Below are 24,447 nucleotides of genomic sequence, written 5' to 3' on the forward strand. Positions count from 1 at the left end.
CTACCTAGAGGGTGAGCAGGGGTTATCTACCGTGTGTGTCCTTGTACCCTGACTAGAAGCAAGGGTCCCTATTTGGTCTAAGGTGTATACCTCTGCCAACTAGAGACCCCCAGATCTAACAGGGTTGCTCTGATATTCCACTCTTCCGCCCATTTCATACATGAGGCTACACAGAAAGACAAGGAGGGCAGATATGTTATGGTTAGGGGAACTTTGATGGGCAGACTTTGTACCATTGCGTCGGTATATGTGCCCAATACTGGGCAAACGGACTTTCTTTCCTCCTTTTTTGATTCCTTAATGGGTTTTGCAGAGGGAGACCTGATTATCATGGGGGATTTTAACCTCATCTGGGATCCCCAGATGGATACATCACAGGCCCATAGCGCAGGAAGGGGTATCTTTTCTACGGCCCTTAAGCAAACCATCCACCAGTTAGGACTAGTGGGCATCTGGCGCCATCTCAACCCGACAACGAAAGAGTTTACCTTCTTTTCTCATGTCCACAGATCATATTCTCGTATTGACCATATGTTCCTTAGATAATCGCTCACCCATGTCGCTACGACCTCCCTCATTCTTCCCATTGCCATCTCCGATCATGCCCCTTTGACAGGCCTTTTGGACTGGCCAGCCCCATGCTCTAAACTGGTAAGATGGTATTTCCCGGAGTTCCTATGTAGGGATCGTCTACATCGAGATGATCTGCACAAGGCAATTAGAGACTTCTTCCTACTTAATGAACCAGCTAGCGAATAACTGGGACTCGTTTAAGGCATATATAAGGGGCCACTGCATCTCTCTGGCCTCCTCCCTCAGGAAACTCCAAACTAAAGAATGCCTGGAATTGGAGCGCGAGCTGGTAGAGGCGGAAGGACAGCACAAAGCTACTCCCTCAGCCCCATCCCTGAGAAAAGTCACAGCCCTCAAGGGTAAACTAAATGCAATTTATACGAATAGGGCAGAGAAAACGCTTTTGAGGCTTCAGGCTAGAGGCTACAAAGGGAAGGACAAGGTGGGCACTTTATTGGCCAAACAACTGCGAGCCAGGCAGGGGAAAGAATACGTAAAACAAATCTTAGCCGACCATGGCACGATTCACACTGGGGAAATTGAGAAAGCTCAGGCTTTTCATGATTTTTATCAAACCCTTTACCGCGCTGATCGTCTCAGGGAATCTGAGCCAACGCAGTATGTAGCTCCACTTGCCCTGCCCCAGCTTTCTGCCTTGGCTACTGACAGTCTTGGGAGGAGAATTACAATGGAGGAGGTCCAGGCTGCAATTGACTCTTTGAAACCCCAAAAAGCACTAGGGCCTGACGGCCTTACCACACAATTTTATTGGACCTTCTCAGCCGACTTGGGTCCTCAACTCACCACACTGTTTAACGACATCGTGACCCAGCAGGCAGTAACGCCATCCATGGGCAAAGTACTGATCTCTATCATCCTGAAATCTGGGAAAGATCCTCAGAAATGTTCATCATATCCTCCCATCGCCCTCCTTAACCTGGACGCCAAATTATTTTCCAAAATTCTAGCCACCCCACTCAAGAAATTTCTCCCTGACCTCATTCACCCTGACCTGTCAGGATTTATAAAAGGACGGCAGACACACGACAACCTAAGGCGCATCTTCCATCAAATAGATAAGTCCCAAAAGAAGAAGATCCCGGACACACTCCTGTCCCTCGATGCAGAGAAGGCTTTTGATCGAGTTAATTGGACCTTTCTGGAGCTTTCTCTGCGCCGATTCGGCTTCTGTGATGCCATCATCAGGATGATCCGAGCCAACTTTAGCGCCCCTAGGTCCCGCTTAATGGTGAATGGAGTGGCCTCGAAATTTTTTTACCTACCGAGAGGCACCAGACAAGGCTGCCCCTTATCACCATTACTATTTGCTCTTAGCATCGAACCCTTCGCGGCCCGGATCCACGCCAATACCCAGATCACTGGGATCCACTTTGGGACAGAGGACCATAAGATCACCTTGTTTGCAGATAATATCCTTCTACCGGTCACCAACCCAATCATTTCCCTCCCTGCCATTAGTCAGGAACTTGAACAATTTGAGGCAGTTTCTGGCTTCAAAGTCAGTCTTTCCAAATCGTTCATCCTTAATTTCACCCTGCCCTCGGCTACTCAACTACAGCTAGAGGAGACATCCCCCTTTCAGTGGGCGCATAAAGCCATCACTTACTTAGGGGTCCAAATCACTCCTAAACTTACAGACCTCTACAAGGCCAACTTTCCACCCCTTCTTAGACACCTGAGAGCAGACTGCAAAAAAATGGAGCACAACCTACACCTCATTGATAGTTAGGATCAATGCAATCAAAATGAACGTATTGCCTCGTCTCCTTTACCTCTTTCAAGGCCTCCCCATTCAACCAGATAAGGCACTCTTCCCTGAGTTAAGAACCGTTCTCCTTAAATTTATATGGCAAGGAAAGCTTGCACGATTCTCCTACCATTTATTAACGAGGCCGCGTTTGAAGGGAGGCCTGGCCTTACCAGACTTTTTAACCTATTACAGGGCAGCGCAATTACGGGTCCTGAGTGAATGGTCATGGTGAGAATCTGACAAATTATGGCTCCACATTGACAGACAGGCGACGGGTAGAACGATCTGGGACTTGCCATGGCGACATAAAATGGATAGGTCTCTTAACGCTTACCTAAGTGTTCCTACCTCTACCACCCTCCATGTGTGGGATGCAGTAACTAAAAGATTGCCTTTGACCACATTGCCATCTCCTTATACTCCCATACACTTCTCTAGGAACTTCCCCCCAGCTCTTCAAGAGGGGCCCTTTGATTAATGGAGGGAGGGTGGATGCCTGATGATTTCAGACTTCTTCCAAGGCTCTAAATTACGCTCCTTCCACGATTGCATGAATCATTTCCACCTACCAATCACTGAGCGATTCCATCATACTCAATTGATTCACTGGGTCCAACAACCTCATACACGTCAAGCCACTAGAGATTACCTTCCAATTGAGAAATGTGTCCAGACAGACACTACAGGCAAAGGATATATTTCCTTTTTGTACACCCTCCTACTCACACTCTCACCACAACGTACTCAACGTCACAGAGTATTCTGGGGAGACATGCTTCAGACACCACCCTCAGACAAGCAAATGGACTCCCTGTATAAAGATATAGCGAAATTTAATAAATCCATGCATCTTAGGGAAGCCCACTACAAGACGCTCTATGACTGGTACCTCCACCCTCACAAATTACACTCTATCTTCCCGGGTACCTCCGACCGTTGCTGGCGAAACTGTGGCCTCTTGGGAGACTTCAAGCATATATGGTGGGGCTGCCCGGTCATCAAAATCTTTTGGAAGGAGATTATTCCCCAGATTAAAGGCAGTCTAGGTTATCCAATTGGGAAGTTCATAGAACAGATACTGCTCGGTCTCTGCGACCCGCTACTCAAATACCAAACACATGCCAACAAATCCATTTTATGACTCTGCCTGGGAGCCGTGAAAATGGCTATAGCCGGGGTATGGAAGAAACCCAAGGCCCCCTCGCTCACCCAATGGCACGCTCGATTATGGAAAGCGTTGGCAATGGAACGACTAACTGATATCACAGAGGAGTCGAGGAAGGGATTTGACTATATCTGGGCCCCCCTGGTTAGCTACCCTTCAGAGGGTCTCCCCCTACTCGCTTGCAGCCCTACATTGAGGGCACTACACCTCTTCCTGATCTGACGTACATCTGACCCCATTGATATGGCGAGGATGGAGTCCTACGCTGGTCGTGGGATGCTCCCGTTGTGGTTCGCCCTCCCCCCCCCACAGCCAACCAATCTGCCTCCCTCATTCCCCTGGGTATCACCGTAGTTACATTTGGTTTTTCTTATCTTTTTTGTCGGTTTAGCCGCCTCTTTTCTTTCTCTTTATCACCTGTGTCTCTCGGTGCAGTTACTTTTTGTTATATGTTCTGACTCAATTTTAGACAATGCGTGCAGAAGGCATCCACTGGACCTGCATTGGATGCGCATAGCTAATTTTTCAAGTGTTTGCCCATACTGGAGCTAGGTAGAAGATGGGGCCTGGTAGCTCCTAGGGAGACTGGGTTTACTCCCGCTTTTTCTGTTCCGGCACAGCACTTAATGCGAGCATGGCGGGGCAGGTCTACCAAGGTAATCGGAAACTGTGTCTTTTCCATTAGCCACCTACAGATTGATACCTGAGCCCGTTGCACTACTTGAAATGCACTGTGAGATATATTCTTGAGGCACTGTTTGTTATCTGTGACAAATGTTTCAATAAATACATTTTGACAAATAAAAGAAATTGCCGATTTTCTCAACTTATATTGTGTGTGCTGCCTTTGCCTCACTACCGGTTTCCCCTTGCTTCCACTGAGAGACGCCATTTCTTTTTGATTGGTTGTGCGCTCTCTAGTCTTTTGGCGATCGGGGCTATTTAAATGTGCGCTGCACGGACGCAGGCGCCTTAAAGGGGTTTTCTGACATTGCCATCCTGTTTTCCACGCATTACTTAATCCTGATACACTACTTTGCTTGTTTATTCTGCACATTATCTGTTGTTCTTTGTGAATCGTTTTTATCAATTTGAAATCGTCTACCTTTGCTTATCTTGCACATTACCTGCTGTCCTTTGAAAATCACTCGAATCAATTTTAAATTGCCTATTTTCTCAACTTGCTGCTCCAATATTGTGTGTGCTGCCTTTGCCTCACTTCGGGCTTCCCCATGCTACCACTGAGAGACGCCATTTATTTTTTTTGGGTTGGTTGTGCGCTCTCTAGTCTTTTGGTGGCCGGGGCTATTTAAATGCACGCTGCAAGGACGCTCAGCGGACGCGCACGCTAAGGCAAGCCCGTCTGCACCCGTCAGCATCCCGGAAGCGGCCAGCGCCAGCCATGCTGCCTGCCGCTGCCCAGGTCAGGATATTAAACTTCACTATACTGGGGATACCCTGCGGGTCCTTAATCCTCACACCTGCCCCGGCCGAGGAAATTGGGATGTGAAGGTCTGCAGCAATAATGTTTGCCAAACCTGTGATTTCAGGTTGGGCCGGGGACCTGTTGCTGAGGAGCAAGTAAGCATAGTAGCATACCTCTTCACAGTCCTCCTACGCCCCCCCCCCTCCCCCCCCCATCGCTGCAGCTTTGATCAATGTTCACTCCCTTAGGAAGCATCATCTGGAAGTGTTTGATCTCCTTGATGATGGATCGCTTGATCTACTGTTCATGATGGAGATCTGGTTAGACTCTTCGTCAGACCCCAACGTTACCCTTACCACACCAGAGGGATATAAGATCATTAGAGCAGACCGCCCAGAAGGAAGGGGGGGCGGGGTGGCCATCTTCTATAAGAATAAGTGGGATCTACGAAGGGGGGATGTCACCTTATGGGGAAGTGGGGAGGTTCTTGACTTTAGTATCCGTTTCTCAGGCCACTTTTCTGTGGGTGGCTCTTTGATTTATAGGCCCCCCGGTCCGGCTAATTCATTCAATCAGGCCTGTGGGGATGCCATTGTGTTCTTCACTCTCCCGAACCAGAAGTCTTACATGCATGGTGTGCTTGACACTATCCTCACACCACTGTAAATTCTTGCAAAGTGTAATCTTGAATACTCTTCGTAACTCTTCATTTATGTATTTTCCTTCCCCCTTTCTACCCTCAATAATTATGTTCTCTCAGGTGTAATAAGGCTCTATTTAACAGGCATATAATGAATGTCCTGATGATGATCCGCACATTACCACAAAACGATCGAAACGCCGTCGACACGATAAAACACCTTATACTTTTGAAATTCTTCATTTAAAAAATTGTAAAGGTATTCTTCGCGATTTGTTCTTTGACACTGTGAAATGTTCCTTTGTAACAAACCATATGCTTTGCCTGAGCCCCCTGCTGTTGTTTTGTTTTGTTTTGTTTTGTATTCTATGGATTTAGTAGGACATAGGCTTGTGTCCTACTTTATGTATTACTGTATAATCATTGTTTAAATTGTTCATCAGTAAATATTAGACCTCTGTCCGGCTGGAAATGTCCATTTAATATAGCACTGACCAAGTCTATATTCATTTTTCGGTTTCCTAATTCTAATTTTTCTAGGGACCACTGTTGCTTAAAATATTGTGTCTAGGGCATTGAGATTCTCTCATGACATTTTATTAGGGGATCTCAATATTCCTCTTGACCACGCTGATGCCAAGGATCCGTGTGAATTCCTGGATGCCCTCCATCTGGCCCAACTAGTCCAGCTGTTTAAGCTCCCCACCCATCAGTCTGGCCACCTACTGGACCAAATTTGTAGTAATTTTCCTATCTCGACCAGAGACCCATGCCCGGTCTCTTGGTCAGATCCTTTTATTACATATTTTTCATGTGACATGATGAACGCTGAACCGTTAGCACAGGCTTTTTGCAAACCTTCCTTTAGTAGAATTGCCCCAGGTGCGTTCAAGCTAGCTTTGGAGACAACTAGACCTACCTTATCAGGTGGCCTTGTTGATCGCCTTGATGGCTTTACCAGTTGGATCTCCAAGGCAGTCACCACACTTACTTCACAGTGCTCTTCTAGGCTGTCCAGGGAATATCCTTCCAAACCATGGTTCAGCCCCGAGCTTAAAATACTTAAACATGAATGTAAGATTCTTGAACGAGAGTTGCGCCGTAGTGATTACTGTTCGGCTGCTAAGTTGAAGCTCAGAATCAAACAGAAAGTCTACTATGAGGGCATAGCGGCTGCCAAAAGGCAATTCTATTCTAGTTGAACTGAATCTGCTAAAAACAACATAAAATAATTGTTTTCGATTGTTCAGAGCTTCACATCTCCCTCGGCTCAAGCTAGTGTGTTATTACCCTCTGACACCTGGTGCGATACTTTATCGAATTTCTTCCTGGATAAGATCCACACTATTCAGGCGGCCTTTTCACGCGGTGATAATGCGACCATGGGATCTGTCCTGCCTCTAACTCCTAGGGCTGAACACTGCCTGGATGCGTTTAGGACAGTGTATCTGCAGGACTCTCTCAAAATCATTAGGAGCTTAAAATCTGGCTCACCCTCTGATCCTTGTCCTGCTAGACTGCTTGCTGCAGCAGCAGAAACGATCAACGCAGAGGTAAATAGTATTGTTAATTTATCTCTCCAGACAGCCAGTGTTCCAGCGGCCTGGAAGCAGGCCAGGATCTTGCCACTTATAAAAAAAACATCACTTAATCCCCTGAATCCGGGAAACTATCGACCCATCTCCCTTTTGCCGGGACTAGCTAAAGTGTGTGAGAAGGTTGTCAATAATCAACTCACTGAGTTCATTGAGAGGGAGGATATTTTGCACCCTGCACAATCGGGGTTCCGGGCTGCCCATAGCACTGAGTCAGTCCTGGTGGAGGTCGTGGAGGCCATTCGAGAGTGTTTGGACACCGGCGGGAGGGCAGCACTGATCCTGTTGGACCTCTCGGCGGCGTTCGACACGGTCCCGCACTCTCGTCTCCTCTCACGACTCGCTGAGATAGGTGTGTTGGGCACTGTCTGGAACTGGCTTAGATCCTTCTTAGAAGATCGGGCCCAACAGATCTGGATGCCCCCGTGCTCCTCTTCTACACAGTTTGTGAACACTGGGGTGCCCCAGGGGTCTTGTCTTAGCTCCCATCTTTTTAATATTTACGTTACACCCTTAGTCTACCTGGCAGAGAGCTTGGGAGCCAAGGTGATGGCCTATGCTGACGATACCCAGCTACTATTCACTTGGGACAATAATGATGAGTCGGTTTCTTCGGTTCATCATAGCCTCTCATCCATTTTTAAATGGTTATCAGCTGCACAGCTAAAGTGAAATGAGGAGAAGTCTGAAATCCTACTCTTCGTAAATTTTTCTCCTAATTTCCAAGAATCTCTTTGGCCTCCTGAGCTCCCGGTGCCAACCTCTCTAGGGAAACCTGCCAAGAATTTGGGGGTATGGTTTGATGAGAGCCTGTCTTTCTCATACCATATTAAGAAGCTGGCCGGTAATTGTTTTGTCCGCCTCAAAACTTTGAGGAAGTTTCTCCCTCTTCTTCCCCAGGCAGCGAGAGAAACTGTGACCTGCACACTCATTTTGTCCCAGTTGGACTATGCCAATGCACTTTACATTGGCATTCTGGGTTACCTGCTGAAAAAGCTGCTGGTTATCCAAAACACGGCGGCCAGACTACTTCTGGGTATCTCTCCCAGGAGCAGTTTGCGACATCATCTACATTCACTGCATTGGCTACCCGTCACGGAACGGGTTAAGTTCAAATCATTGGTTGTGGCTCACAGAGCGCTGCATGGGCTTGGCCCACTATATCTACAAAAACGCTTTTCTTTTTATGTTCCATCTAGACAGCTGCGCTCCATGTTCCTCCGCTTTGCGCAGGTTCCTCATTTCAAATATCAGAGGTTCGGAGGTAACTCACTGACAAGAAAGGTGGCTGCTGCCTGGAATGCCCTGCCCCTTGTCCTACGTACTATTCAGGACCCAGTGATATTTAAGAAACATTTGAAAACACATCTATTCGCCTAAACAGACACTTTTCCCCTTTTGCTGGTATTGCCCTGGGACACTAGTGAGTATCTGTGTGCGCTATAAATTAAAATAACATAACATAACATAAAAATGTACACAGGGAGCACTTGCACTTTGAAACTGATCAGCAGTGGCAAAGTGCCCAAAGCATCTAAGCCAGCAAAAACGAAATCCTGCAAAGGCATCAAAAATACAGGCGGTATAGGCAAAAAGTCAGGGGAAACCATGCCAAAGATCCCAAGTCTAACAATGATCTTCTGACCCTAGAAGGCCACCATCCCTGTGATGACCACCAATTGGAGAGAATTGACATTTGTGACCTACCTCTTTAATATTTATGAAGAAGGCCAGATGGCGACCCACTTCAATTCCAAATTCAACACACCAAACATAAGTGCATAGGTCACTTCAAAAAATTCTTTACTTGTCTCAAAAATACATGTCACACATTTCGACTAGTTTTTTGCAGTTTTTAACCATTGTGCCAGCTTAATGTTTAACACTTCACCAGCAGACAGTGTCTCCAGTATAGAATCAAGGACAACCCAAGCACTGTGTGGGTGTCCCAACCAACCAGTGGCAGTGATCGGGCTCTCAAAACTTAGGGGTCCCTTTCTACAGCATCTGCACCCTACCGAATAACTGACGTCATGTAATTCTATATTATCCACATACACAGGCATGCTATTTTTGACAAAACCAGCCCCTATGTAAGAAGGCACCTGGGCCTTTTCCCATCTTCAGGTTATCATTGTTTATCAACGGGGGGCATCTCCAGGTGACCCTTGCCTGGTACCCACTGCTAGCCAAATCATTGGGTGTTTGCCTTCAACGATCAGAGGGGTCAATGATGTGGCTTTCTAAGCTCACTTAGGGGTTACATTTCTGCAGCATCACAACCCTGCTGCGTAACCGATATTATGTACTTCCCAGGCCTCAACAAGGCCTGCTGAGGGTCAGGGGTTGGCCCACAGGTCTGTGTGGGTCTAGCACTGGAATGGGGGTGCAGTGGGAGAGCTCTTAGGTGCTGGCATAGCAAGGCTGGTGCACGTTAAGCAGCAGAGATATGAGTGGACCCTAGAAATGGAACAGGTTTACTGAAGGTCAGGACTGAGGTGCATCGGAAGAGCTGTGAGTGCAAGCAAGCAGAGCAGAAGGATGCTACAGGTTAGAGATCGGGCAGAGGATGTGATTGGTGCCCCAGAACTAGACCTGATAAGGGTTGGGGTAAGATCAAGGCCACTGGAATTATGCTATAGAGGAGGACAAAATTATGCGTCAGGGTTAACTAAATTATGCAGCAGGAAAAGGCAAATTATGCGTCATAATGTGGCACATTTTTTGATCGTTTTACTTTATTATTTTGTCATTTTTACACCTGGTAACAGTGTCAGGATAAAGAGATCACCCTATTAGTACCAGGTACAGCAATAAGCTACTGAGAGATGACCCGTCAACCTTTGCACAAAGCCTTCCGGTCTGAAGTCGCCATATTTGTTGTAACTTTTCATCCGTTTCAGCTAGATACCAAATGTATTCTGTTAAAATCGAGAGATTATGCATTAGATCGAGGATTATGTGGCAAATGCGGCAAACCCATAATTATGCGAAAATAGCCGCGGTCATATGATTACATAATTCCAGTGGCCCTGGGCAAAATAGATGAGTGAGAATTGAAACATGAATAGGGGAGCTTCATATTAGGATTGGGGCGAATCAACAGAGCAAGGGCGTTTCATGTCAGGGCTGGAGTAACAGAGATGCGTGTTGGACCTACAGGTGAATTAGAGGTGCATTGGCAGAGCCGTGCGTCTTGGCCTGCAGGGGTCGCTCCATGGGTGGGCTCGAGGCTAGAGCAACAGAGATATGTAGGCCCAAGGATTGGAATACCTACCTCAGAGGGAAGAAGGGCTGAGCCAGTCCGACTAGCAACTGGAAACTATGTGAAAATGCTGCATGGCTGCATACACGAGAAGCGTCTATGCAAAGGCAGTCAGCCTAAAGCTCGAGTAGGCCGCTCGTCCAATTCTACACTGACAGTTGTGCAATGCTTGTTTGTGGATCAGCCATTAGCTGCAGGGGTCTGCTGGGCAACGGTCACTCTGGGCAGCCTGTTTAACAAACGGTCCATACAATACGATGTGCACATTGATACCAGTTTGGGTTTTCATAGCTGGACTTGACCAAAATAAAATTGTAAATTACCTCTGTGAGGCCAGCAGGGCTGGGCAGAAGTCAGTCACATTTGTTTGGCGCACGATGATCTCTTCTCCAACCGGCAAATATAATGACAACATTTTCCCATAGGTAGTGGAAAGCGACCAACTCTCATATCAATGCTGAAAAAGGAAGCTCTGCCTTCAAGCGCTCCCATATATGGCAACCATCGCTTGCTGTCTTATAAACATAGGACGCGTGTGCGTGAGTGAGGCTGTCCAGGAAGCAATGGAAAAAGCTCGACACAGACAGCCTTATGCTTCTCTGTGAGTACAAAGCGCCCCCTGGTGGAAACTTTGTTTAATTGTGATTAAATGAACATTCGTATTTTCAGTCTGACGGTTTTTTGTCACCGTTTAATTCATTTAAAAATATGAAGTGTGTACCTAAATGAAAAGTTATTTATGTGCACGGTAAGGGGTTTGTACAAAATGCAAAGCTCACATAGTAATTTCTGCTTGTGGCCTGTGTGTTATGGTCCAAATATCCTGGGTTTTATTTAAGTCGTTTTGCAAAAATACGAATGCGATAGATTTTTTCCCATCACCTATAGTTCACAGACCTTTCACACATAGTTCACTCATAGTGCAGTATCAGAAAATGATGTTTTTTTGCAACGCCACAAAGTCTGTAGTTTTTCAACCTCTATGACAGTGATTCTTAACCCTTTGTCTTCTGTAGACCCCCAGTGTATCAGTACTGGAAGTCGTAGACCCCGCCTAATACATTTCTATAATTCGATCCGCAAACCAATGCACACAAATACAGAAACAAATATACATGGAACAAACACACAAATGCTGAAATATTTTATTTTAGTTAAGAACCAAAACAATGTGAAAATCGAAGTTTTACTGGGAAAGGTTGGAGCGTTTTAAAAGTTTACTTTTGTTTCCGAAAAACAAACCAATATGCTGTAGTTTTGCATTTCAGTTTGTTTTTTGTGCTCCTAATCAGTGCTTTAAATGGGAAATTAGAAGTGTCGTAACTCACTAAGACTGGGTAGGTATTTAGGGGCGTGTCTGTGGCGTGTCTGTGAGCCAGGAATTTGTTAATAGCCTCATACGTAAGCTTTAACGCAAATGCTCTGATTGTCATGTAAAGCGGTTAAATGCCCATGTGCCAAATTTGCGCAAAATCATATTGCCTCCTTACATAAGAGACATGGCAAGCATCAGCTTCTATGTCATACAGAGGCGCAACTAGAGCCAAATTTCGGGGGGGGGGGCTAAGAAAAAAATTCGGGGGGGGGGGGGGTGAATCTTTTAAGCCATAGGCAGAGTGGGTCTTAGAAGGGGTGAAACAACAGCGAGGCCTCATTAACATGCAAATGGTCTTTTAAAGACCTGTGAAGTGCTCGGGTGCGGCTGTGAGTGCGCCGCGAGGCTATCTCATCCCGGGAGCCACACGACGGGGGGAGCTGAAGCCCTGTGAGTCCAATGGGTGTTGCGCGCCTGATGTCATACGTGCAAAGCCTAATTTTTGGCAGTTTGATATTGCGCGAATTTGGGCCATGGGCATTTAAGTGATTTACATACAATGAGAACATCTGCATTAAAGCTTACTTTTTTAAGACCCCCGGTTAAGGGAGTTGTCCAGAACCACAGGATGATGAGCGGACGTCGGAATTCGACCCTGGTTCTTCAGTTACACTCACGACACCTCTGATCATATCTTCATTCTTGCTGCGATGCCAATGAGAACCAGAGCCGCAACTAGAGTCACATTTCAGGGGTGGGGGGGCTAATTCTTTCAGCAATAGGCAACAGAGATGCAGGGGCTCCAAGAAGGGGTGAGAAACAACAAAGCCTCATTAAAAAGCAATTGGTCTTTGAAAGACCTGTGAAATACTCGGGTGTGGCTGTGGTCGCGCCCGGTAAACTGTCTCATTCCGGGCTGCCACAAGACAGAGGAGGGGGGGTGGGGTGTCTGAAGCCCTTTGATCCTAATGGGTTTGCTCGCCTGATGAGAACCTAACACTGCAGGAGCTCCCCAGCGCAGAAATACACAGGCTGTTGCCAGCCAGAGCAGCACCTCAACACGCACCATCTGTTGCACGTACCCGTACTTCAGGGCCTGAGCCCTACTGCTTCATGGAGTACCGGTACTCTCCTTCCCCGAAAATAAGTTCCGGTACTCAGGAGGAGAAAACGGAGAAGTGCCGGTACTCAGCACCGGTGAGTACCGGCCCATTTAAAGCACTGCTCCTAATGCATCCTCTCTTTTTGTCAGCGCATGGCTAGTTCAGTTTAAATTGAGGCCACCAATGGCCCATACTAGATTCCATATTGTTGTACTTGCTCTGCTCTAAGGAATCCAGAAAAGGATGCCAACTTAATTTTTAACATCCAATTTCAAATTCTTTCATAGTTACAGAGCACTTTAAAACTTTAATTTTGCTTTATGTATATGTACTTTATTGATCTACTAAACATATTTTATTTTTGTAATCTATTGTGCCCCTCTGAATAGTCATTGCAGACCTCCAGGGGTCCACAGAGCACAGGTTAAGAACCACTGTTCTATGGGATTAGAGACGTCTGCATAGTCACACACATCAGACTCAAAGTTCTGTCTCCAGATTCAAGGAGCCACTGGAAAGGTGATTTCATGTTCTCCAATGGTGTTTTTATTTGGTAAACTCGGGGAAAGGAGCATCACATTTACAATTTTAGTATTTTGGGAACATTTGGAAATATACTACAGTTCCAACAGTTCGCGGCTGTCTCATGCTTCAGAAGTGGTTTGGTACTTTTCAAGTGCCCTTCTCAGGCGTCCTGCCTTTGTGTAGAGTTCTGCTTCTCTCAGCAGGTAGCAGTGGGATTGGCTTCAGGCCTGTGTACCCCCAACATGAGGGCAATGAAGTGTGAGAGCTCTGTGCCTACTTGTAATTCACTTCTCTGAAGCAGCAACTAGGGAGAAACAAGCATTTGCAATGCAATAGGTCTCGCCTTTGGGACCGTATAAGTATTTAGTGATGCAGCACGTAGATCTCCGTGGCTATAAATGTTTCACTGTGTAAGTGCTCCATCAAATAATCAGGTGCAGCCCCCTATAAAATTATACACCATGCGGTAGTTTGGCGGCTAATCAAGTCACATTGTACATCCATGTGGAGAGTAAATAAAGTGCGGAGGAGCTGTTGCCTTCCAGAACAAGAGCCTGCTTTAAAGGGGCCACTTTTTAAATGGTGTTAGAAAAGAACGAAAAGTCAAGCTGACATCAAACAAGCAGCATGCAGCATTCTGAATTACTATTGATGATCGTGAGAGAAGCAGAGCTGTACTGAGTTTTAACAGGATTTAAATGATAGGTGACCAGAGGATGCCCTGCCTCCCTTTGGAGAATTCCAGCAGTCCAAATGGAATACTTGGACAGATTGCAAGGAGGCCGCCGTGCTGGTGTTCCCCAGTACAGATCTGCATGATTTTAGTGAAACCTTGCAGAAAGCCTACCCTTGCACAAAGCGACCTGGACAACGTTCTGCAGCCACAGAGAACACATCACGTATATGGTTACTTTTACCCACAAAAAGTTTCTCTCAAGCCAAAAGTGTGTCCAAATATTCCGATGTGGTGAGGAAATCGTGAAAACTGCAATGAAAAAAAAAGTACTCCTCATTTATGAGCCATGCTGCTCGCAATTGTATTAACAGACTTTTATTGCGATTGAGGATGTTTTGAAGCTGAGAACTCAAACTCCGTGCTTTAGTGGTTTTTCCTGTTCCAGTGTCATGTTTTCCATGTCACCTCTACTATTTGCCAAAGGAAACACTGATTCAAATGCAAATTACTAGTACTTTTACGTTATGGCAAGGCCAACTGACAAAGAGCAAATGTTTTCTTTGTCAAAGCATCAATCATTTTAGACTCCCTATCTGGTGGTGAGTTAGGGAAGACATTAGGTCTCCCTTGCATTGGCTGCTTTGCTCGACAAAGAATCTGCAACAAGATGATCCGTAAAATTGAAAAGAACCCTGAATTTAGAACTTAATTTGTATTTTTTTAAAGTGCAGAATTGTTTTTAAAAAAGCCAGCAATTGGTACTGCAGCAAAAGACCAAGGATGTCTAGTCTTGGTTACCCTTCACGCCTTTTGCTTCCACATCCTACACTTCTTGTCTGATTGTATCACTCTTGCAGGTTCTTTCATCCCTCCTTTTGGCTTTGGTCACTGTTTCCCTGTCTTTCTTCTAAGGCTTCCTGGCCTCCATCTGTAACTACTCGCACAAATAAACCACTACCCATATACGCAGGGCTTTAAGTGGGGAAAAAAACCTGGGGGTGCTCTAAAAGGGGTGTGGCACATTTCTTACAAGGGTGTGGCCTATCCGAGTAGGGGCGTGGTCTAAATCAAGATAACTAGCATTGTGTGCTTAAGAAAATTATGAAGTCGCATCCAGCAAAGGATAATAAAATAGGCAAAAAGGTATATTTATTAAGTATAAGCCATAAAATACCACACACTTTAAAAAAACATGTAAAACTTATTTACATTACTTAGAACTCTATTGCAGGATGTCCCAAAACCCTTGAAGATATTCACTGTGTCTATTTTGCTGGGGTTTCTCACAACAGATTTCTTCAGCAGACCTTCTACCTTTGGACAGCCAACTCTTTACATACAGCTTTGCGTCAAATGTTTCAAATGGAGGACCATTGAGTTTTACCCATAAGCATTGAGAAATGGTCTCTACAAGAAGAGAGGCCCTTGTTGGACTAGCAATTAAGTTCATTGCACTGAAAACTCTCTTGCAATCCACATTACTTGCTGGCAGGGTTTCCATATAAACTACTAACTGTTTTAATGCTTTATGGGTTTTCTTTCTACCAACATCTTTGAAAAGTCTAAAAGCTTGGATAGTATCTCTTGCTGGCAGCTGAAACTCCGAACACAGTTTCTGGATATCTGTTTCACCATAAAGAATGAATTCATCACCAGAAGGCAAGTTGCCTGCATCTAGCACACTGAAGCTGGCTATAAGTTATTTCTTTCTTCCTGGCTGTTCTTCTTTTGGTAGGGATTCCTTCTTGATCACAACATTTCCTAATCTAGTTTCTCAAAGGTTTTCAAAGCCCATTCTGGGTCGTCTTTCAGGTGTGGTGAGGAAGAGCTACCTTCTTTTCAGAAGAATTTCTGTGTTTGGAAGAACAACACTCTTCACGTCCTGGATCTTTTCTCCTAATGAGAGTTCAGGGATAGGATGGAAGTCTGTTCCTCAGGTATAGGATCCACACCGATCTTTATATCGAAGGAGATCTTGCTCTGGTGTTCATGTCAATCTCCCTAGAGCATTAGGCCTTCGAGGTTCTGCCCAACAACAACTGCAATTCCGGTCATCATACCAGACTCACAAACGCCACATAGAGCAGGCACGATATGGGAGGTTTTAAAAAAAAATTAAAAAAATATCTTTGCAGCAACTTTTGTACCCCACTTACTTCATTCAATAAAAATATACTAAAGAAAACTGAAACATTCATCAATTTTTCATCTATTGACCACAGTTACCCTTGTGAATAGAAAAAGGATGTGAATAAGTTGGGTGTGTAGTGGTGGTGTATTTTCTGCATCAGGGTGCCACTGCTTCATTGACAGTGCTGGAACAATTGGATTTACTTACCACCCGATGTGAGAGATTTGTATTGACCGAACTATGTGTGGCTCTTTCTCACAGTACTGGAAGAGCAGGATGCAGGTCAGGACTGTGGTGCACTTTATAAGGCGTGCGTCGGTCCGAGTGCTGGAACAGCAGGTGAATTTCCGTGTCTGTGCTGAGGTGAACTATAAGCAATACAGGACTCAGTTCTACAATTCCAAGTTACTGCTTCAGATTGGGGTAAAGATGCAGAACTGTGTGCGTGATTGTCCCAGAAATGAAATTGGCTTCATTGCTTCAGGTCATGAGTGAAGTAGGTGGCATTGTTAAAGGAGTATGTGAGGTGCCCTGACTTGTATGTATGATGTTATTTGTTGTATCGTATATCTAGAAGCAATGGCAGAAACAGCAAAATACAAGTCGGGCGGCACACTATGCGAAGCACAGATTTTTTGCTTACATGTTTTAAGCCACGCCCCTTTGAGAGACCTCCCCCCCCAGGTTTTTCATCCCACTTAAAGCCCTGCATTGGAGCGTGACCAGTTAGACATGAATTTAGCATTGGCGGAGAACAATTGGCAAACAGATTGTGTATGACTGTCTAGTAACCAGCAACGTTAGGATATGCTCTCGGGTAGACCCCAAAGCACAATACTGTGAATCCACAATTGACTATCACGAAGCCTTTTGAGAAATTAGGCTTTCAACGCTGGCTGACTTCACAACCTGGCATGACCCAGATGGCCGTATTTAGCCGTGGCCACGCTTAGTGACCCACACGATGAGTGCCTGCATGTCCCAGGTTGAAATGCCCCCCTGACTGAGCCCACCTCTGCCTTTAAACGCAGAAGCAGTGACACGCTGATGCCCAGTGATCCTAAACTAAGCGAGTGCTTCACTGCCGTTGACATACAAAGGAAAGCACTCTGTTGAAAAAATGCACAGAGGTCTTGTTCTCCGGGTCCTTACAGCGCCTACGCATTGCAGGCCAATACCGATCTGAACTGAAAACAGAGGTGGGACCGAGTACCTCCAACAACATACCCTCTCCAGTACAATAGAAATATAAACACTGCCCAGGGCCAAAATGACGAGCTTTTCTAGGACCCCCCCCCATCTCCCTGGTTGGGTAGAAAACAAACAACTGTAGTACAAAGGGCCCCTAACGCTGCTGGGCTACGGAGCCACTGAACCTGTGAACTACCACAGCGTACCCACCTGCTGCGCTCAGAAGTACTGCATGACGTTACTGTGTCCTGATGGGGGGCAGGAAGGCCGGAATCCCCTGTCCCGGGCTGCGGCAGTGAGTATTTTAACAGTAAAACGTATATTTGCTCTTCAGCGGAAGTGCACCGCGACAGGTCACTTTGTCAGTGGCAATCCAGCAAAGCAAGACTGGGCTCCGCGGGGCAGAAAGAGTGGTTTGATTATTTTTCCACTGCTGTGAATATATCTACATCAGGAGGCGGCTTCGGAAGAGCTTGCGCGACGCAACCTACCACCCACGCTGTTCACGAGACGGAATAAAAGGCGGCTATGCAATAAACCCCCAACCGCCCTACTCCGTGCTCTAAATGTTCGGCTCTTTCCCTCCTACTGCCAACATGCCCTCAGGTCAGCAGCCACTCCTGGTTTTACGGGACATGGATCATATTACTCGGGATCGGTTTGACTGCCCTTCAACAAGAAGATGTCGGCATTGTGTGGAAAACATAGTGCGTCCCAGCTAATGAAGCAGAGTGTGTCACGCCGCAAGTGAGAGATTGAATCCCAGTGGGCGGGGCCAAATGGAGACAAGGCGGCAACAAGGAGGGACTAAGAAGCCTCCTTTACAATCACAAGCCAGCGTTTTGCATAGAAGATGACGCCAGCGAATGAAGAAGATGGGCGGGCCTTCAACTCCGCCTCCGAGAGCTTTGGAACCTGTATTGATTCCAAGAAGCTCTCGTATGACAAGGGCAGCGCATGCGCGCTGCTTTTGCCAGCCGAGACCTAATAAAGGGCAGGGCTGGCCTTGAAACATCTTCACCTTGAATAACAGACGCTATAATTCGACTCTTCACTCCCACCATCTTCTAAATAGCAGAGCCAAGGAAGAACTAATAAGCACCACCTTACCAGCAATGCTCCTGGAATTGGTGAAAGTAGCCCATCATACATTCTACCCAAGCCATTTTCTATGTCTCCAGACCCCCAGCTGCAGGAATGCAGGCAACACACTTCCAATGTCTGGGGAGGCTAGCTCCAACCCCACCATGAGCCATGCTAAACAGGGAGCATTCAAAATGGACCACTTTTGAAACTAATACTGTCAGCCAGACTTTAAGGGTGAAAACCAGAAGACATCTGCTCCAACATTTTCAGAATCTCCCTTTTGATTTTGGCATTATTTTCTCTTTATACTCTCTCACTTTGCTTTCATAATGAGGTTACTGCTGGCTTTGAGCACAACCTAAACCTCTCTATATTTCCATATAAACCTCTCTATATTTCCATATATGTGCACCCAGTCATTATTTTATGCTTCCAGCCCTTGAGCTGATCAGCTGTTCTTGCTAAAATGATGGTCTAGCATCCGCTTTTTAGGGGATAGAATGTTTGTCTGATTCTAATGCTTATCAAAAGCACCTAAAATAGCACTATCTCAAATGCAAATAATATTGTTTCTTTCTTACAGTTTTGCATCCTACGATTGCATGCAATCTCAAAAATCCTCCTCTGCATTCCCATGAAAAGTGACCTTGAACTAAAACATCCAATTGTTGCTTCTACATTTTTCTTTCAAATTAACATCTCCTTACTTCCCATCCTCTGCCTGTTTGCTCTCTCAGAGCACAGCCTACTTTAATTCATGTGCTTGATCACCTTAATCCCTATTGCTGTATTTCTGCAACTTGTCCACGCCTCATCTGAAAGATCATCACCTCTCTTTTAAAAGTCATAGCCCTGAAACCTAACAATTCTTAATCTCTTGTAGCTCATCTATTAATAAAGCCAACCATTTACATGAATTCCCACATCTTAGCTCATATTAATGGAATCTACCACATAGAAACTAGAGTAAACACATTGAACAGTTTCATTACCAACACAAGATTTATCCCAATAACCAACTATAGCTACAGAAAAAAACACTAACCTTGGGTTCTGGAGAAGTGTGCTGCCCGGCGTAAAGCACTTCTATGAGTTATTGGGTTAGTAAACACTATGTAAACTAAATTACAATACAATTCAGTACACCATCTAACCTTTCTGACTCCATGCTGAACTTTTATTAAACTATGCCTATTTTGGGAATATACACTTGTATGTTAGTTTTAAGCACATGAAGGTATATTGAATTGCAATGCATATTTATAGCTTAGAAACAGCATTATGAATCAGGCACCCATCTCAGGTATTTGATTGCATGATTTTTACAGCAAGTGAAATCGCCGCAGTAAATAGCCCATATTAGTTGTTTGTGCAACTCAGAATTGAGTGAGCTATTGCCATGCTATTTTCCCTTCCGAGGTATCAAACTCAAAAGCGGGTACAAGTTGCACACCTGCTAAATTGTGCGTTCAATGCTACTGCAAATAAATGTGTGCACCATTTGCACCCACACTTTACGACCTCAATATGACTTATACCTGGAACACAATTGCTATCATCCTGATTGGTCTACATCATATCAATGCAGAACAACTGGAGAAGCCAAATGGTTTGCAATTCACCAGACAGAGCAGTATATCTGCAGACAGTCATGCACATTTAGACAGACACACTTAGAGCACTCACGCACCTAGGCGAGCAAACAGACATCCATTCACAGGACCTACAGGCACCCATTCAAACAGACGTCTGACCCGTGATCATCTGTACACATAGACTGAGAGACACATGGTATGTTATGTTGGTTACATGTTTCGCACTTTATGCTCAAAGTGCTAGGAGAGTGGAAAAAGAGAGAAAAAGAGAGATGGGATGGGAACAAAGCATTGTGAGTGGATTGATCTTCCCTACAACAGAGAGGTAGTCAGTAGCCAACCCTAGGCAAAATAAACCACAGATATACATACAGTCCTGATAAATGTCGACACTGTCATACAGCGTACAAGCAGACACACGTATAGGGATTAAGGGACAAAACAGGGATGGACAGATAGATGGATACATGTTTCATGCCCACTTCATTTTTCAATCCTTTGATGATGAAACGGAAAGGTTGATGCTTTATTAATCCTTGGCCTCTTCTCAGGTAGATCCCTTATAAGAGGCAATGGAATACTTCAGTGTCAATGCCCCTTCAATAACTGCCCTATGTGGAGTGATCACCTCTCTGTAACAATGAAGTGCTTACCACATGTCTTTTTGGTTGCAACTAGGAACTTGGGCCCAAAACAGGATAATATCTCATTGTGATTGAGGGGTGATATGATAGGGCACCCAAAATGAGATTTGTAGCCCTATCATAAAAAGTGGGTACCATTTTGAGTGAACCAGGGTTCCGTCGGTAGGATGCACCCCCTGGAGTTATCAATACTGTGTCACCAGCGACTCCGGGCGAGACAGCAGAGTGTCTGGATATAGCATGTGTGACACTGAGGGTCCGCCAAGAAAAGAGGAATTACTGGGAGTATGGTAGTACCAGTCCTGATTCCTCTGACTACTCCTCATTCCACCCTGTCTGTTACCCACACACCTAAGGAGATTTTAGTAGGTGGTATCTCCTGGTGAGAGATACTAACTCTGCCGAGCTGCCACAGATCTCTGATTGATTATTATTAGATCCTCATTATGATTGACCTGATCTGTGGAATCTGCTCACCTATACATTACTGTTATTGGGTTTCCCGGTAATTCTGGGGTTGGAGAAATAACTGAGAGGATCAGATCTTGGGGGAAAGCATGCTCAAATCACATGGGCATCGATTTCACCAAAATGCCAGGGGTAGAGAAAATGACATTACACACCCTTTGACCTTAAAGAAATCACAGGAAGTGACCTCATACAACCTATGACTCCAATTCTGTCCAAGGAATGGTCACATGATTTTAACCATGATGACATCACAATAATTTACGTTGCTTAATTCCTGTAGTAAATGCATGATTAATATAACAAGACGGAGAAAGGTCCATTTTAGATAGTGTGGTGACATGATCTTTGAAAGTAGGGGACATATAACTTGCCCTGAATTGTAACAAATGAGCAAAGCTTGTAAGCCAGAACTCTTCTAGAGGAACTAGGGGTGGGGATCCCCAAGTACATTTTCAGTAATTGGATCAAATTTTACACTTTAAATCACAGTTCTGACCGAAATTTGGTTTAAAAAAAAAAGCATAGGCTGTGAAATGACACCTTTCATGAGGTGACAAGCCAACTAAACCTACGGCTCCCAAGGAGTTGGCCCCATTTTTTCAAAAATGTGCAATGGGAGCCCCCATATGTCAAAAATTACCGCCATTGTGCTTGATCCAGCATTTTCGAATGGGTGCTGCCATATGCTACAGGTGCACTGGCGTTAGACCAAGAAATGCATACAAAAAGTCAGCACCAGAATGTTGCTTTTAATGCTGTCCATATACCATGAGCGAACCTTACATCAAAAATTACATCTAGTGTGTTGGCTGGCATTTCTATCATGGCTGCCATCCCCCATATGTTATAATTGTTCTCTCTGCAAGGTGCTACCACCATTTTGCCACTTATGCCCGCATGCCAAAAATGTCCTCAAGTCAAAAGATTTCATCTGTAGCATACTTTTCAGAGGAGCCTCATTTGTCAAAAACTGCCTTAGTATGGCAGTACCAGTATTTTACCATATTGCCCATTATGCCCAAAAATACGTTCAGTATCTTAGTGCCAGTATTTTCTCACAGGCAACTGCCATGCTAAGAATGCTAAGAATGGCGTCCAGTATGCTAGTATTTCGCCGTTAGTGCCTCAATAAGCCAGGATTTATCTTCAGTTTGCCACGGTCAAAGAGAAACTCGCAAGCATAATACCAAATTCATACTCAAACTCACCTGAATTCACTCACTCAAACTCATTCTCACTCACTCACTCACTCACTCACTCACTCACTCACGCACTCACTCTCTCTCATTCATTCTCAATCACTTTTAGCAATTCACTCTCTCTCTTGCACTCTCTTACTTTCACTCACTCACTCTCGCTCATTCACTCACTATCACTCATATTATTACTCTGACTCATTCATACTTCCCCACTCTCTCACACTCATTTGTAGTCACTTTACTCCCGATCCCTCATTCTCTATCTCATTTATTCTCACTAACTCTGACTCACTCACTCTCACTCAGCCATTCAAACTTAGTTTGAGTGTGAATTTTCTCACTCGCTTGTACTCTTACATTCACTTGCTCTCACTGATTTTTACTCACACTCTCTATCGTTAACATTCTATCACACTCATTAATTCTTGCTCACCCACTCTCACCCACTTACAGCCATTCCTCCTCTCACTCCCTCATTCTCACTCAATCATGCTCACTTACTTCCACCCAATCTCACTCTTTCTCACTCACTACCTGTCACCGAGCCTCACTCATTCACACATGCTCACACATACAGATATACAAGGTTACACATATGCACACCTGTATTACTCACACAAGCACACTCTCACCCGCAAGCGTGTGCCTTCCTGCACAAACACAATCCGGCCTGTACATATGCACACCTGTATTACTCACACAAGTACACTCACCCGCAAGCATGTGCCTTCCTGCACAAACACAATCCTGCCTGCAACGCAGAAACCCTTGCACCATGGTGCCTGCTTTGGCACTAGGCAACACATAATGTGCCAGGGAAGTGAGAGAGCAGAAATGAGCCATATATTGGTAAATATGGCGCATCCTGCCCTCTCAATTTGAAGCAGCGCAGCAAGTTGGTTTGCTGTGTCGCGCTGAGTCACTTATTAATTTTAGATACAGTAATTGCAGCTAGCCGGTAACTCTTTTTATTATCGGAAATAAAGATCAACTCCAAATGCCGAGATAGAACTATGCAAAAATCTAAAAGAATTAAAACACTGCCACCTACTGGAAAAATAGAAAAGAGCGCTCTCTTGGGGGAAATAAATTCACTCTAAAACCCATTTCCATTTCGCTTGGAAAGGCAACATCTTAAAACGCGGGAGCCGCTTGTACAATTATGTAATGATAAATACATTAGACAATGTTACAGTAAGATCTTTAAACTCGTTTTATTTTAAATACGAACATTGTGTCCACGCATGCTTCTAATTTTTGAAGCACATTGTTAACCGGAGAATCCAGGCTATCGAGAAGAGAGATGTAGGCAGTTGTAATTCAGGTTTTTATGGAGGTAGATTCATTAGGAGATGAGAGATTAGATTAAAATCACACATAATCTTTTAGCTTCTATTGAAAACCATACATGTAATGACTTTTGGTTGACCCTTAGAAAGCATGCACAATTCAAGGTTTGTTCTAGGAAGTTTACGGTGGAACATAAAGTAAATGATGTTTAATACAAATGTTAAGATTGCATTTATTTAATGTAGGTGGATGCGACTGAGGGGTCGCATCAGAGTTAAAGAGTGTAGCTAGCTTTGGGAAAGGTTTTTATAGAGACTATGGGGCATATTATACAGAACGGCGATAAAATTATCGCCGGTTTAACGGCAGAAAACTGCCGCTAAAGCGGCGATAATGGGCTTGCTAATATGCCCTGGTGAATTCCAATAGAAGCCCATGTTGACACCAAAACATGGACTTCTATTGGAATATTCCAGGGCATATTATCAAGCCCATTATCGCCGCTTTAGCTGCAGTTTTCTGCCGCTAAACCGGCGATAATTTTTAACGCAGTCCTTGATAATATGCCCCTATGGGCCCAATGCTCATTCTCGACTTGCAGAGTGTTAAGGGGCATATTACCAAGCACTGCGTTAAAATTATCTCCGCTTTATTGGCAGAAAACTGCCACTAAAGCGGCGATAATGGGCTTGATAATATGCCGCAGAGAATTCCCATAGAAGTCCAGGTTGACACCAGAACATGGGCTTCTATGGGAATTCTCTGCGGCATATTATCAAGCCCATT

The 24,447-nt window shown here is 44.9% G+C and overlaps 2 protein-coding genes across 2 annotated transcripts in view; one reads left to right on the top strand and one right to left on the bottom strand.

The window, feature by feature from the left end:
• Positions 1-10,901, bottom strand: part of LOC146862333 (uncharacterized) — a 228,593-nt gene extending 217,692 nt beyond the window's left edge. The window contains exon 1 of the mRNA XM_085641535.1: positions 10,759-10,901. The gene's annotated coding sequence lies outside the window, so the exon portion shown is untranslated. The remainder of the gene's footprint in view (positions 1-10,758) is intronic.
• The window catches only part of LOC146862334 (uncharacterized), a 216,212-nt gene that overhangs the window by 68,158 nt on the left and 123,607 nt on the right, over positions 1-24,447 (top strand). The gene's annotated exons all lie outside the window — the stretch shown is intronic.

The sequence above is a fragment of the Triturus cristatus genome, chromosome 2_2 (assembly GCF_964204655.1).
Source record: "Triturus cristatus chromosome 2_2, aTriCri1.1, whole genome shotgun sequence".
Classification (NCBI taxonomy): domain Eukaryota; kingdom Metazoa; phylum Chordata; class Amphibia; order Caudata; family Salamandridae; genus Triturus; species Triturus cristatus.